The sequence below is a fragment of the Echiichthys vipera genome, assembly GCF_963691815.1.
Source record: "Echiichthys vipera genome assembly, chromosome: 1".
Classification (NCBI taxonomy): Eukaryota; Metazoa; Chordata; class Actinopteri; order Perciformes; family Trachinidae; genus Echiichthys; species Echiichthys vipera.
The window spans coordinates 39,358,236-39,374,319 of NC_139826.1; the positions used below are offsets into that span (position 1 = coordinate 39,358,236).

General features: G+C 45.8%; 1 protein-coding gene across 1 annotated transcript in view; it reads right to left on the bottom strand.

Moving 5' to 3' along the window:
• The window catches only part of LOC310945504 (multiple epidermal growth factor-like domains protein 10), a gene marked incomplete at its 3' end in the record, with an annotated part of 145,325 nt that overhangs the window by 121,191 nt on the left and 8,050 nt on the right, over positions 1-16,084 (bottom strand). The window lies entirely within an intron of this gene.

Consider the following 16,084-nt stretch of genomic DNA (forward strand, 5'->3'; position numbering starts at 1 on the left):
TATCAATTAATCGGTTAAAAATCTCAGTTTACATCCTGGTTTCTCAAAGTTCCGGGTAGTGTTTCAATAGATTCGTCGACTAATCGTTGAAACTTTAAAGTAAAGAAACTGTAGGCATCTGTTAAGGAAGCTAAATGTTATGACGTGATAATAACTCAATTTCTCCTCAACTAATTTGATAATCGATTCATCGGTTTGAGTAATTTAGGGGAGAAAGTCAAAGGAAGATCACGGCACGCCCGGCCCGAGGCCTGAGGAAGATCACGGCACGCCCGGCCCGAGGCCTGAGGAAGATGACTGCAGGCCCGGCCCGAGGACTGAGGGAATGACTGCAGGCCCCGTCCGAGGCCTGAGGAAGATCACGGCACGCCCGGCCTGAGGCCTGAGGAAGATCACGGCACGCCCGGCCCGAGGAAGATCTTCTTCTTCTGCCCTGCAGTGAAAATGTTTTTGTCTCAGACCGGAGTGTTTTTGCCTGGATGTGTGCACGCTTGGTCACTTTCCTACACACAGTTTGTCCCCTGCAGCAGAGGGACAGTCACAGACGTGCATGTGTGATTCCAGCATTTTCAGCAACAAATGAAAGAGGGAAAAAAGTGCATCTAACTCTGTGCACAAGTTTTTCAGATGACCCACAATAATAACGTCTTGAGTCCGTGCGAGTCATGGTGCTGTGCTGTTGTTTTAATTGTTTGTGGCTTGACAACATCACACATCAATGAGGCACAGATCAACCACCGACCGAAACAAAACAACTTGACTGCGATATGCTGCAGTGCTGCGAGCTCATCTCCTGATATTAAAATAAGGCATATTATCTGCTTTGTACAGCGCACAGATAAGGCAGCGCTGACATCTCTATTTTCACCTTCTCTCCCGGTGTAATATTTCATCAGGACACAACCTTTACAGTTGAGAGCTGTCACACACTATCTGAAGGTTCAAAACAAACGACTGTCACGGCGTAATAAATGCTGCAGCGTTCTCACAGAGCTGCCGCGCCTCACCGTGTCATTACACCGTGCTTCGATTAGCTCAGGTGGCCACGAGAAGGAGCGAGGAAGACGAGGAAGGAGGAAAAAGGTAGAGAGAGAGGACAGCAGAGAGACAGAATGAAGACAAAGGAAGCTTAAAGACAAGACTAATGACACACACGCCTAAAAGTGAATGTGAAAGCGTCTCTCCCGCTGACTTCAAAAGACAAACACATAAAACTTTAAACCCAGTGGCACGTCAGGATGATTTTTAATAATATAAAACTTTTTCATTTGCAGTTATTGTGGTTGCATCATCAATTTTGAGAAGCTCTCTAAAGGGAAAGTCTTTATACCGCATCATGTAATGCGCTATATAATGTTACAGTATAACTGTGCGTAAAGTACTCTGATCACACATTGAATGTTCAGGGATTTGTGTGAATGTTTTTGGGAAAAAACACACTGATTGAAGAGTCTTTAACTCTCGGCCAACAGTATCCATGAGAGACTGTCGTCATACTTCAACACTTCCACACACATGTTGCAACAACATTTCTGTTTGCACACGACTAAACTGCACTCTCCGTTTTGCTTCGAGGGAAACGTTTAGATTGTTTGTTTCAGCACGTCCTCGGTTACAGTTTTAAACATGCGGTTAACGTTGTGAATTCAAACAAACGTACTTGAGGTATTTAGCTCATCCAGGGAAGCCGTCATGTTGTTAACACTGAACAGTCTCTTCTCATTTTGTCACTTAAATCTGCCTCAAAACCAACGCTGATTAGTTCGGTTGCTTGGCAAACTCCATACGTTCTCCACCGCACGTTACCAGACTGATCTGAGAGTAAAACACAACGGAGCTCAGAGATCAGGGCGGGCTCACGAGGCTAAAAAGCTGTTGGCGAGCAGAAAATCAGGGCTAAAGTCGGGTAGTAAGAGTCTAGCTCAGGGGTGCCCAATCCTGCTCCTGGAGAGCTACTGCCCTGCATGTTTTAGGTTCTCCCTGCTCCAACACACCTGACTCCAGTGATGATCAAACCTGTGACGAGCTTCAGCTGCTGTCCTTGACGAGCACAGCATTAGAGTCAGGTGTGTTGGAGCAGAGAGAAACCTGAAAAATGCAGGGCAGGGGCTCTCCAGGAGCAGGATTGGGCACCCCTGGTATAGGTCAATAAAGTAAGAGGTCAAGAGGCGGCACGGTGGAGTGGTGGTTAGCACTGTCGATTCACAGCAAGAGGGTTCCTGGTTTGAATCCGGGCTGGGGCCCTTCTGTGCAGAGTTTGCGTGTTGTCCCCGTGTCTGCGTGGGTTTTCTCCGGGTTCTCCGGTTTCCTCCCACAGTCAAAAGACGTGCAGGTGTTCGGTTCATTGATGACTCTAAATCACCCGTAGGTGTGAATGGTTGTCTGTCTCTGTTCGTCTCTATGTGTCCTGTGATAGACTGCCGTCCTGTCCAGGGTGGACCCCGCCTCACTCCCGATGTCAGCCTGGATCGGCCCCAGCCCCCCGAGACCCCGACAGGGACAAGAGGCTGAAGATGAATGTCGATTCCTGTCATCTCTCTGCTATCAGCTACGTCATTAAGACTAAAAATCCCCTGAAATATAATTAAATATATACTGCATTTATATTTATAGAACATATATATCAATACATCTTCCCTGAAAGCTTACTACTGAACATGTTTTTTAAAGCAGGAAGAATCCTCTTCAAGCTTTTGTTTAATCCTTCCACAAACACAAAAGGTTAAAATGACAGTTTACTGTTTTATCGGGCGCTAACCTGCTGCACCTGTCTCTGGTGCACGGGCACGGTGACTTTGTGGAATATTGTCTTTTATTGTGAGGTTGCCAAGCAAACTAGCAGAGAGTGTAAACAGAGCCAGAGTGCTGATGCGTCCAGGCTCTGCCCCGGAGCATGCTGGGAAAGGCAGTAATCGTTAACAGTCCCTCGGCTCAAAAATAATAATTTGAAAGGGATAAAAACTATAAAAAATGGTAATTTACCCCGTCACAATAAAAGCCCTGTATTGCTTAATGGCATGAAAAATCAAAGCACAGAAGATAAAACCGCTTTATTGTCATCTGTGCCACAAACTGAGAGGCTGAACTTTTTCTAACATTGCCTGCAACTCATTTTGTGAGGATCACTCGTGTATCACAGCATGAATACTGCATCATACATCAGGTAGGGATTGTGCGAGGAGAAGACGAGCTGACAGCTTGGAGACTTTAGCTCCTCCATCACAGAGAAAGGATGTGCTGCTGCTCCCGCTCTCTGTTTGTGCAACTGATTCCTCTCGAAGGGAAACAGGCAGCTCGACTTCATATCTCCTAAATTAAAAGTATTGTGGCTTAAGTTTCGCTTCCTGTAGGATGGGACTCCGTGCACCCAACACTAATTCTGCATCACAAGCTCTCACCAGTGTTATTAAGAAAGCTGTGTTTTAAGGCTATGAGGTGTTATATAAAATCAGCACAGTGCATAAAACGTGAAGTGCTGATTTTTGAAAGCTGCAAGGAAGCGATGCGAGCAGAGCAGGGAGGAAGAGTGCGTTCAGTGGATACAGGAGCTGGACTGGTCTCAGAAAAGCCAGCTTTTATGGGTCTTCAGGTACTTTAGCCACAGAGGGGTCATCCAGTCTAAATTTACGACGGCACCGTGTTAACATTTTACAGCCTTTTTCATGCATTAGTACAGGGATCCTCCGGGCTGTATGCACTTGGCGCGGCACACTGAGTTCAGACTGATACACGGGGAGGGGAGACTGAAAGCTTTAGCTCAGAGATAGACGCTGAGAACACGGTGGTTTGTTTTAACAGTGGCAGGTGGTTAAGTGTGATGAGTATTTGTATTTGGGTAATTCAAAGATGCTACAGCATTAGAGCACACACACTAGAGCTAAAGGTTCTGCGTGTAACTTTTTGGGGGAAATGAGAACGTTCTCCTACTTTCTTGGTTGCCTATAGTAACACGTGGCTCTAACTATGTAAAGGACAAGGGACACATGTTCCAGGAACATCATAAGGACGTGATTGTTGCACGCTCTCTGGTTCCTTTGCTTCTCTTCAGCTACAACCAACAGTGTGCAACATTAGTGAACGTTAGCTTAGAAATGAAGCACGCTAACATCAACAAACAACGAACTGAGCCGAATGTGTGAAGTGTGCTGATACAAACACTGACATGTGAAGTAAATACTGGTTTTAGCTGGTAAATGTTAGATAACATAACCTCCAACAACACAAATTGCTATTTATTGTTAGCTGACATTGTTTCAGACTCCTGGCTGGCTCGCCGATACATATTTATCAGCTAACGCTAACGTTGCCGGATCCAGGCAGCGTAGCTAAGTTCCAGCTGGTTCCTTTGGCTGAAACTTGCTCACGCCTGTGGAGTGCGAGCACAAGCAACAGGATGCTGACTGCAGTTCACCTAATGGCCACTGGTGTCGCTAAAAACAAGGGTTTTCTGAATGTTAGGGCGCACTCCCACTGTGCCTCCGTCCCGTGCCCCGTGCTTTAGGGTCCTTGTCCCCCCCTCCAGGCCCGTTTGTACTCACACTACCTGGGCCTCGGAGAATGCTTCTTGCTGCCTATATGTCATTACGGCGTAACACGTCACACGCATTGATGACGTCATGGCGATGCGTGGCTTTGTTTCCAGATCTTTCCGTAGACCTCTGAGTTTTTGTGCGTCTTGTCGACTGTTTTTGAATCATTTCATCGACCAAATCTGCAGTAAACACTCCACCTCCGCATCACACCAACGTGAACCTTTCACCGCCATTGTTTGAAATGTCCGCGCATGGTCCCTCCTTCTTTTTTCTACGTCCCAACAGGCGCACAGGAAATGACCTCAGAACCGCCGTAGGCCTCGTGCTCGTACACGTGCGCACGCTCGTGCTCGTACATGTGCAAACGTGCTTTACAAAAGCCCACCTCTCCCAAACGGGCCGTGGCGTGGTACGGTTGCACTCACACTGGTCAAACGAACTACACTTTAGCCGTGAAACGTACTTGGGCACAGTACGGATGGACAGTGTGAGTGCGCCCTCAGACGAACCTTTAACTAATTTAGTTCAACAAGTGCGTAAACCTTGACAACAAAGTAGTTTGCTATGTCTTGCTAATGTCTTCTGAAACAACAAATGTGATATTACAACATAGTTACTGTGAAAGGAACTTGATCTGGTGAGCTCACGTAAAAGCAGTAACCACACCGGGTGATCAGCCTTTCTGTTCAGCACATGCTCTCTCTTCATGGTTCCTGTCCATCTCCACTGTCAGCTCACAAATAAAGAGGCACAGATGCAAAAAAGACTCGCATTAATGCGTGAAGTCATTTCTCAGAAAAGAGTGAACGAGTTTTAAGTGTTGAACAAATGACCAATGCTGTTGTTTTCGAGGGCGTTTGTCATTTGCTGGAGTTCATTTGTCCGTTTATTTGTATTTAACTACTGAAGTTGAGGAATGCCAGTCCCTGTCAGAGTCGGTTGTGCATTTTAAGAAGCTTTTCTGTGAGCACTTCGTTGAGTAAGGTGTGTAGTTTTTATTGTTCTTATTGTTTCCGTTTGATTGCTTTGTTGTCTGCTGTATTTTACTTACTCAGCACCTTTAAACAGTGGTTTTGACAGGTGCTTTATCAATAAAATGACCTAATTTACATTGATTTGCCCACTTTTGATGTGTTTTGATGTAAACTTCAGTGAGTTCTGCTCAGATTTAGGCCGGTCACAATAACACATTTCGCTTGGCCATAAATTGTCATAGGAATTATTGCGAGAAGCAATAACTTCGCCGTTTTGTGACCATTTTCAACTGATATAATTATAATAATAGCCTAATAATGCAAGTCCATCTTTTCAAAGATCAATAAACGTTTATTTCTAAAGAATATTTAACACGAGAACTGGAAAACTTTTAAAATATCAAGAATAAATCAACAAAAGAACCAAAAACAATAAATCAAATGTACTCTCAGTCTATTTTAACACCTTTACGTTTAGTTGCTGCTTTTTTAAACAAAAGCGTCACAGCGGCTCGCTCAGGTGAAGTGGTTCACCGCGGTCGTTGGGTTTGAACCTGAAGTTCCCACACGGCAGCTGTGGCTTTAAAACCAACTCCATCTTTGTTTTTATTCCTCCAAATCTCAGCTAGCGTGTCCTCTAAGCTGCTCCTCACAGGGCTCTCCTGCTGCACTCTGGGTAACTCCAGGGGTCCCCCCCCACACAGACACACACACACACAGAGACCGTGCTGCTGACGAGTGACCGACACGACACCAGACGAGGGTGAACTCCTCGTTACAGGAGGAAGAGAGAGGCTCAGTGGAAACAGACGCACTGCAGTGAAACCTCTGTGACAGAGAGACACCAGGAAAACACAGGAAACATGGAAACGATCGCAGCTGGAAACGTTATCGAGCTCATCAAAAGTTATCATAATTAATTGATTTATTGTTTATTGCGACGGACTTAGTCAGATTGTTATAAATTAGAAATATTTTGAGGCCTGAAGACGAAAAAAATATATAAAATATTTCACAAAAATAAACAACTAAAAGGGCAGTCACACTTTCACCAAGGCCAAGTGGAAGTGTAAGGGCGCGCTCACACTGTCCGTCCATACCGTGCCCCGTGCTTTAGGGTAGTTGTCCCCCCTCCCTCTCCCCCCACAGGCCAGGCCCTTTTGTCCTCACACTACCTGGGCCTCGGCGAATGCTTGCTGCCTATACGTCATCACGCCGTAACACGTTTTTACAAAAGCCCACCTCTCCCAAACGGGCCGTGGCCAGCAAGCGTGCCGCTCCTAGACGCGGTACGGTTGCACTCACACTGGTCAAGGAAACTAGACTTTAGCCGTGAAACGTGCGTGGGCACGGTACGGATGGACAGTGTGAGTGCGCCCTAAGTGACCGAAAGTGAAACATGATATGTTTCTGTCCAGTGATTCGGATCAGCCCCAACATTTAATGGTCCCTTCTTTGCCGAGAGGCATAAAAACACACCAACGGAGGTTATAACGACGGGGGCAAAGTATATTTTTCCATCTTTCATTTACTGCTGATCATTTTGCGACCCATCAGACGCCTCTCCTCGACCCTCGGGTGGGGGGCCGCAGTCCTACAGGATCATTATTTGACATTTTGTGTGGTTCCACTGTAGAAAGCAACAAAAGGAGGGGGGACGGGGTCACTGCTGAAAACAAAACAGCCTGAACTTTATAATCAGCCAAAAGCCGTCCGGATTAACAGTTTTCATGAGAGCACTTGTTTTTTTTTTGTGCTATGCAGCATATTTTTTTAACACAGGCCCATTTTAATAAGAGTGCCAAAGACACATGCTCCTGTAATCCTGAAGGAGAGTTGATAAACCATTAAACGCGGGGCCTAATCCTTTCATCCTGTGCAATTGAAGCGGAAGCATCTACAAGACGGATTACATCAGCAACGGGTACAGAAAGATTAATAGATATCAAATTGAATAATCGCTTCTTAATTCCAGCTATTGTCTTCTTCACGCTGAAGCGGTCTGTGGCGCCTTTGAATCTCTTGATCTGCTGCAGGAGGGAGAATGGGAGCGGAGGTGCGAGCGACACCTGAGCCAGCAGCAGCGGGCGCCTCTGTAAGTGCACACCTGACATCTTTTTTGTCGACGGTGCCGACCACAACACCCCGGGGGAAAGGGATTCAAATTAGATTGTTCTTGTTCTGAACAAAAAACAATATTAATTAACATTTCTCCTCTTGCACTCTGGACAAAACATTTTATCTGACGCTGTGTTGGTTTTTGCATAAAGCCTTTTTTACTAGGAGGTTAATTTGCTGAATAAATAATCATGTAATCTATGTATTAGGGATATAACCGGATATGAGTACTTTATTGGGATATGAGAAGATAACGCTCTCTGCATCCAAATTTCTTCAGTAATACCGTATTTTCCGCACTATAAGGCGCACCACATTATAAGGCGCGTAGAACAGACGCTACAGTCGAGGCTGGGGTTACGTTAAGGACAGCCTCTAAATCCATTGATGTTAAGTTGGCGTGCTAGCGCTGTTGCTTTCAGTGGAACAGTGATTGTACGGACTCTTCTACTTGCTGCTCTCTGTTCAACAACCCACTGTTGGAGTTTGTCCTCCAGCTGCAGCCGTCTCGCTCTGTTCCCTCTAAACTCTGTTTAGTCTTCTTTACTTGGCGCAGGTCGTCTTGTTGCTTCCTCCACTTCGGCACCATTGATTGGTTCATGTTAAACTCTCTGGCTGCTGCTCTATTCCCGTGTTCTACTGCATGACTAATGGCCTTGAGTGTTAACTCTGCGTCGTAAGCGTGTCTCTTAACAGGAGCCATTTTGGGCTCTTTACACAAACACACACATGGAAATGAAACGGCACGCTTCACACAGTCGTATATCTCAACATGCACCGCGCGTTACTTCTTCTACGGGGGAAAATAGAGTCGGCGGCTGCTCACCGTAGTTGGAGACCTGTTGTGGCTCAATATTGGTCCATATATAAGGAGCACCGCATTATAAGGAGCACTGTTGGCTTTTGAGACATTTGAAGGTTTTTAGCTGCGCCTTATAGTGCCGAAAATACGGTACATTTTGGCTAAGAACAACACTTCTTCTCTCTTTCAAAAGTCAGTCAAATCATGATTATCGTAAAGGAAAAACAACACTAAACTTAGAAATCATTATTTTAAAAATGCACTTCTTCTCCCGTAATGCAGGTGTAAGTGTGAACAGGAGCAGGAGTAGTGAAGCCAAAGGAGCTCCACTTCTCAAAGGTATCAAAAGTGTGAACAAATAACGACCAAAAGCTAAAAACAACAAGGACGTGTGTAAAGTTAAATCTACAGATATTTGGTGTGGGTCAGTGCAGGATAAAGTTTGACTCGTGTTGCACAGACATCATGTGTTCATGATCCGATATTGAAACCGTGTGTGTTTGACAGAACACTGATGAGGTAAGGGGCTGTCTCAAAAGTACGCGCATAATGACCAGGAGTTTTTGTCAACAGCTTTGTATTTTCCTTTCACAGCCATTTTGAACCCACTTTAGTTTTTATCTAGAGCTGCTCCTCTAACCTGGGGACCAGAGGAATCTGCAAGCGCATGTTGTATTTGCTCCGGTAGGTACGTCTGGTCCCCCTGATGATACGATGACTCACAACTTGGGAAGACTTCATGCAAAATATTTGATGATGATGATGATTTTCTGGCTTGTGTACGAGCACGAGCACGAGGCCTACGGCGGCTCTGAGGTCAAAAGAAGGAGGGACCATGCGCGGACATTTAAAACAATGGCGGTGAAAGGTTCACGTTGGTGTGATGCGGAGGTGGAGTGTTTACTGCAGATTTGGTCGATGAAAAGATTCAAAAACAGTCGACAAGACGCACAAAAACTCCGAGGTCTACGGAAAGATCTGGAAACAAAGCCACGCATCGCCATGACGTCATCAATGCGTGTGACGTGTTACGGCGTGATGACGTATAGGCAGCAAGAAGCATTCTCCGAGGCCCAGGTAGTGTGAGTACAAACGGGCCTGGAGGGGGGGACAAGGACCCTAAAGCACGGGGCACGGGACGGACGCACAGTGGGAGGGCGCCCTAATATTCGCCTCAAATGAATTAATTCAGTAATGATAAATACGACTGTTAGCTGTGTGAAAATCTAAGGTAAGTAAAAGAAAAGAAAAATGAGGACATTCAGCTCCTTTAGGAGACAGGAAGTGTGTATTACTTCATTTAATTTAATTTCAGCTGTGGTTTCTTTTATATAGAGAATCTCTGGACCACTGAGAGTTAATGAGCTATCTACTTAAAAAAACGATTTAGAGGCAGAGTTCAAATAAAATGAATCCTTTTGATGAATTTAGGTTTAAATATGACATTATTTTCACACACACTCACCCTCACACACACACACAAACACACACACACACACACACACACACAGACGGTGCAACGCTGCACAGCAACGCTGAGCGATGCTCAGGGAATAAACTCACACAACTCAAAGTGACCTATCACTGAAATGCACCTTTCTCTCTCTTGCACATTAAATCCACACACACGCACATTGTAATATAGTGTTTATCTGCAATACTGTACTTTTGTTTTATTGTTGTTCATATTTTGTATTTTATATTTTATCTTATCTTTTGTATTTCTGATTGTTTTGTACCGCTGCTACGATGACCTCATTTCCCCTCGGGGATAAATAAAGTTATCTATCTATCTATCGACCACACACACACACACACACACACACACACACACACACACACACACACACACACACACACACACACACACACACACACACACACACACACACACACACACACACACACACACACACACACACACACACACACACACACACACACACACACACACACACACACACACACACACACACACACACACACACACGCACACACACACACGCACGCACAGTACGAGGAGTATAAATGGGGTTTGGCGTGATTTCACTTGTGTAAATCTTGTGAAATAAACAAATACAGAGAGCAGTTTTGAGTTAAACTCCTACTTTAGTACATTCGTAGTACAATTATTGCTCTTTCATGATTTACTGACACATAAATACTTATTTTATGAAGGAAGAGAGAATCCTTTGATGAAAGAATGGATGTTTTTGTTGTTGAATGTGATCAGAAATCACATCCCAACTGTGTTTTATATCAGATTTGCTGCGGGGAAGCGACGAGTGTGTGAGGTCTCGGAGCGGGGAGGAGGGTAAAGGCGGATGGGTGACGAGGTCAGAGACGAGCCAAGCTGCTCTGGTTCAACGGCCGGAGAGAAGGGGACGCACAGGAAAGCGTTAAAATAAAAAAATAAAGTTGGGCCGAGATTGAAAAAGGGGACAACTGAGGGAGGGATCATACTGACAAGAGATGAAATGGCCTCAGGCGGAGAGGAGACATAACAAAAGGTTTCTAGGCCTGCGAGAAAGGAAACATCAACAAAAGATGTGTTCAATGTCCAATGTGAAAGTCTGGGAGCAAAAAACAGCCCTGCACGTAATTACATGTTTGTGTATGGACGTGAAAAACAGAGCGCTCACAAAACAGAGAGGAAACAGAGAAAGAGGAAAGCCCTGTAATTAAATTAGCGGCGGCTGCTGCTCCTCCTCCTCCTCCTCCTCCTCCTCCTCCTCCTCCTCCTCTCTGTCGGGGAGGGAAACCTTTCAATTAGCTCAGGCTGTGTGCATATCACACAACAAAAGAGCTGTCCCAGGCTGTTAACGTTAGCCAACCAGGCAGGCATCTCCCCGTAGTTAACATTGAAGAATTAGCTTCTGGCATTCAAAGCCTGCGGGAGCGTGTGTGTGTTTGTGTGTGTGTGTGTGTGTGTGTGTGTGCGTGTGTGTGTGTGCAGCGGTGCAAGCATGACACAATAGAGTCGAGGGTTATTTGTCTAGGTCCCCCGGGAGAATCTAATAAAGTTGTTTACAAGCAGATGTTGAATAAAGACACACAATACGCTCCTCTTTTCCCTCCTCAGCCCCTCGGGCAAACCCATTCACTTCACTCTCCTCAATAGGAAAAGGCAACACTGCCCTATAGAATTTACCATCTAGGGTGGATAATTGATTTCTTTTGCTGCATCCAGGAAGGTATACCAGCATGAGATAGAGACGGCGCAGGGAGACAGCCTCCTTCTCTCACAAACTTTGTTGTTTCTGACGTTTGAATGCTGATTTTTGAAGTTTTGAGCTTCACAACTTTCGGGATTTCACTTTAAACTGCTTGTGTTTGCATGCGGGTGGACAGAAAAATACAAATTATTAGTCCATGAGCTGTCGTTATCAACTGGGGGGGGGCAAAGTCTCATAGTGATTTTTCCCTTCCCTTCACGATAGCAGTGCAGGAGTGGTCGGATACCACCCTTTTCAGCTCATAATGTTACTAACCCCTTAGGTCGTGTCCACACGGAGACGCTTTTTCCTGTAACCGCACAACTTTAGTCTGGTTTAGTCGTCCATCCACAGCAGCCGGCGTTATCGGAGCCTGAAAACAGGATCTTTAGAAACCGGGTCCCAGAGTGGGAAGATGTGAAAACGCCCCCCATGGCGTTGTGGTCTGGACGGTGAAAGCTCAGACTTTGTTAAAAGATGGCGTCATGGCCCCACCTCTGACCTCTGGCGTCACATAACAACAACAGTGCTGCTGCGTGAGAGGACAGAGACGGACCCAGAGACTGTTTACTGAACTGGACTCGAAAGGTTCACGTTGGTGTGATGCGGAGGTGGAGTGTTTACTGCAGATTTGGTCGATGAAAAGATTCAAAAACAGTCGACAAGACGCACAAAAACTCAGAGGTCTACGGAAAGATCTGGAAACAAAGCCACGCACCGCCATGACGTCATCAATGCGTGTGATGTGTTACGGCGTGATGACGTATATAGGCAGCAAGAAGCATTTGCCGAGGCCCAGGTAGTGTGAGTACAAACGGGCTGGCAAGCGGGGGGAGAGGGAGGGGGGGCAAGTACCCTAAAGCACGGGGCGCGGTGCGGAAGGACAGTGTGAGTGCGCCTCTAGTCTCTGTTTCTAAATCCAGTTCTAAGAAGCTGTGAAAAGTCTCTAAATGTAGTGAGAAAGTGGCGCCTGGGAGTGCTTTGGGACGGGGAAGGGGCTCCCAGCAGCACCCTCTGCTCAGTGAGGACACTAACTGCAGAGTGAAGGGGCTCCCAGCAGCCCCCTCTGCTCAGTGAGGACACTAACTGCAGAGTGAAGGGGCTCCCAGCAGCCCCCTCTGCTCAGTGAGGACACTAACTGCAGAGTGAAGGGGCTCCCAGCAGCACCCTCTGCTCAGTGAGGACACTAACTGCAGAGTGAAGGGGCTCCCAGCAGCCCCCTCTGCTCAGTGAGGACACTAACTGCAGAGTGAAGGGGCTCCCAGCAGGCCCCTCTGCTCAGTGAGGACACTAACTGCAGAGTGAAGGGGCTCCCAGCAGCCCCCTCTGCTCAGTGAGGACACTAACTGCAGAGTGATGGGTGCATCAGAGTCCAGAACAGCACCAAAGTCTCCACTAAGACCAGAACCAGGGACACGTTTGTCTCTAGGATGGAGGAGGATTTGGAGAGGAACTCTCCGGTGTTTGGATTCTCCACAGCGTCTCCCCGTCTCTTCTTCTACGTTGTTGGTGTATTTGTGTGGCAGTTACAGCGCCACCTCCAGGCCTGGCATGGGTACTACAGCGTTTGGAGTCGCTGCACCTGGTTTCCTGTGGACGAGGAGATTTAGGAGTCCAGGCCGAGTGGACGGAGGGAAAATAAAGGTTGTTTTCGATCGTGTGGACGAACCCTGAGATAAGTCACATTTTTGGAAGCAGGTCTATATCTGGTTTCGGCTCATGGTAGGGATATTGTCAATATTTTATAATATGGTGCTTGGTATCGTTGGAAAGTTGACCTTTGAGGCTTTCATTTAAACCCAGTATCGAATCTGACTGGCAAACACAGAGGTCACATGACTTCTTTAAACCATAAATAACACACATTTTCTCACAATTTCCGCCTGAATGTATGCTTTCTTTTGTCCCTGTGGCATGAAGGAACACCAGGGACACAAAGCCCAACCACTTCAATAATCACGGCACTCTGATGATTCAGAAAATGTATAATTTACCCATACTATATGTATTCTTCTCTAAAGAGTACAAAAAAGTTATTTCACAGCTTTGCATGACCACCTGCTGATACTGCTTCACCCTGGTCATGTGAAAAAGCTCGCTTTGGCACTTTATGGATGATTCTGAACATGATTCATTAAATTACATTCATACACGCGCTATAAACAGCCACAGCACATACGCAGACTCTGACTCGCTGGAGGTATAATCAAAGGGCAGAACATTTAATCTCTCCTTTTAAGTATTAAATAATAAAAAGTGCATTTACACTGAGGTGCTAAACGCTCCTGTTTCCTGTGGAGTCTTTGAAACAACTCAGTCAGATATTGTTTCTGCTCGTGGCTGCAGGAGGAAGCATCGATGAACATACACACGTTCACCTCCGCTGAGTTCTGGAGAAGCTAAGAACGTACTCTGAAACTTTAACGGTGGCAAATGCACGACATCTTTGAGCCCAGCAGGTGGAGCATAAATTAATAAATCATGCTCTCAAATGAATATGTTTGTTTCCAATCATTTCACAGAAGAAAACCTGTGCGTTTACTACAAACAAGTCACAAAACAACTGGACACACTCTCATCTCATTCATCTACAATCCACGTTTGATGCTTTCATATCTCATTAATAACGCCGCCCAGCACCAGCAGTTATTCCGACCGCCAGCGCAATTTGTAACACTTGAATTATTGCATCAAAGAAGCACAACAGAAACTTCAGAGAGCCTGTTTAATAGTCTAGTGTTATCTTCCAGGCTGTTCTCATTCACTCGGTGCGTTAACAGTCACAGCGGTAACCTGAAAATGGTCTCTCCTCGTTTAAGGGAATCATGAGAATGGGAAAATGACGGGGTAACTCGACCTGCGGCGTCGCCAACATACGGCTGGGCTGAATACGGCTTTTTCTCCCGGTTCACTTTTGTCAAAATCACAACAACTTGGAAAGCGTGGGGGAAAATGGCCGACTTTTGGACAGAATTACGACAGAAACAGGTCTTCTTGGTATTGATATTAGTTGCCATGGTGAAGTCCGCCCTCGGTTTAAAATTGTAAATGTCAAGAGTCGGTTCTGTCAGTCCCTTTTCTCTCCCTCTTGTGTGAGTTTGTCTCCCTCTGTCTGTTGTTCCCTGCATGTGTCTCCCCTTTGTGTTTGTTTGTCCAGGTCCGGTAGGCGTGTCCCCCCCAGCTGCAGCCCGTTACGCTGATCACCTGGGCCCAGTATTTCAAAATTTGTAATCTGGATCAGAATAATCCGGATAATGAAATCCTCCTTTTCTCAGTCATGGATCACGGTGATCCTGCTGACTTTATCTGAGTATTTCAAAACACAGGCAGGGTGGATCACCGTGATCCCTAACTGGCCGGATACGGATTTCCCAATCTCAAGTCTCCGCCTCCGGGATCTGAAACATGGTGGACTACTTCATGAAAGGAGTAGCAGAGAGCCGACTTTCACGTCAAAAGTGTAAGTTAACCGTCGTCTATTGTGTAGCGGTTTTAATACCATACGAACGGCAACCAACACATCATGCAAGCCAACTATTTGAATTGTCACCTTATTAAAAGCAGGCCGTGGCGATCTCTAATTGAGACGCGGCCGTGCTAACGGGAGCTAACGCGGCTCCATTGACTTGTGTGTTAAGCAGCTAGCGGGCTATCATTAGCGGCTATCATTAGCGTCACGTCATTTGCAACACGGCAGATTTACAGTATAAGCAGGCTGCGTTGTGTACAGACCTGCTCAGTGCTTAGAAAACACAACGCAACACAGTTTGAGTATTAACTACAAGGTTTGTTCAGAAGGTTCAGAATGCTACAGTAGCCTAATGCTGGTGATGATATCATGTTTTTGTGTAGGCTACATAAACACAATTTGGGATTGTGGATTAAGATACTCATACACCTTCTACCTTCAGAGTCCACTCACAGCCATGGACCACTCAGCTACAACAGGGTGAGTGCTGGAAATCCTTGAAAATGCTTTAATTGTATTGATACATTTAAGACTTTCAAGTAATTGGAGTTTGAATAAAGTGCTTGAAACTGCTTAAATTTGTAATGGCATTACTTTCATGGTATTGGTCAGTGACACAATTAGAAACATTTCTTCATCCTAATTCCTCTCCAACATTGGTGAGAGCTTGTTTTTTTTTGCATTTCACTACACTGTTTTTAAACCTTGGTTTTAGCTTTGCATGTGACCAATAAACTTATCTATCTACCACATCACGCACGGGGGCGAGAGCCAGAGCCAGCGCCAGCGCCAGCGCCAGCGCCAGAGCGACGGCGACGGAAGAGGCATGCCGGAGATGAGGAAGCCTATGAGAGGCTCCTCAAAATGGAGACCGAAAGGGCAGTCAAACAGACTGAACTGGCCAAACGGCAAATTAAGCTGACGCTGCTTCAGCAAAAAGAGACAGAATTAACAATCAAGCTGTTAGAGAAACA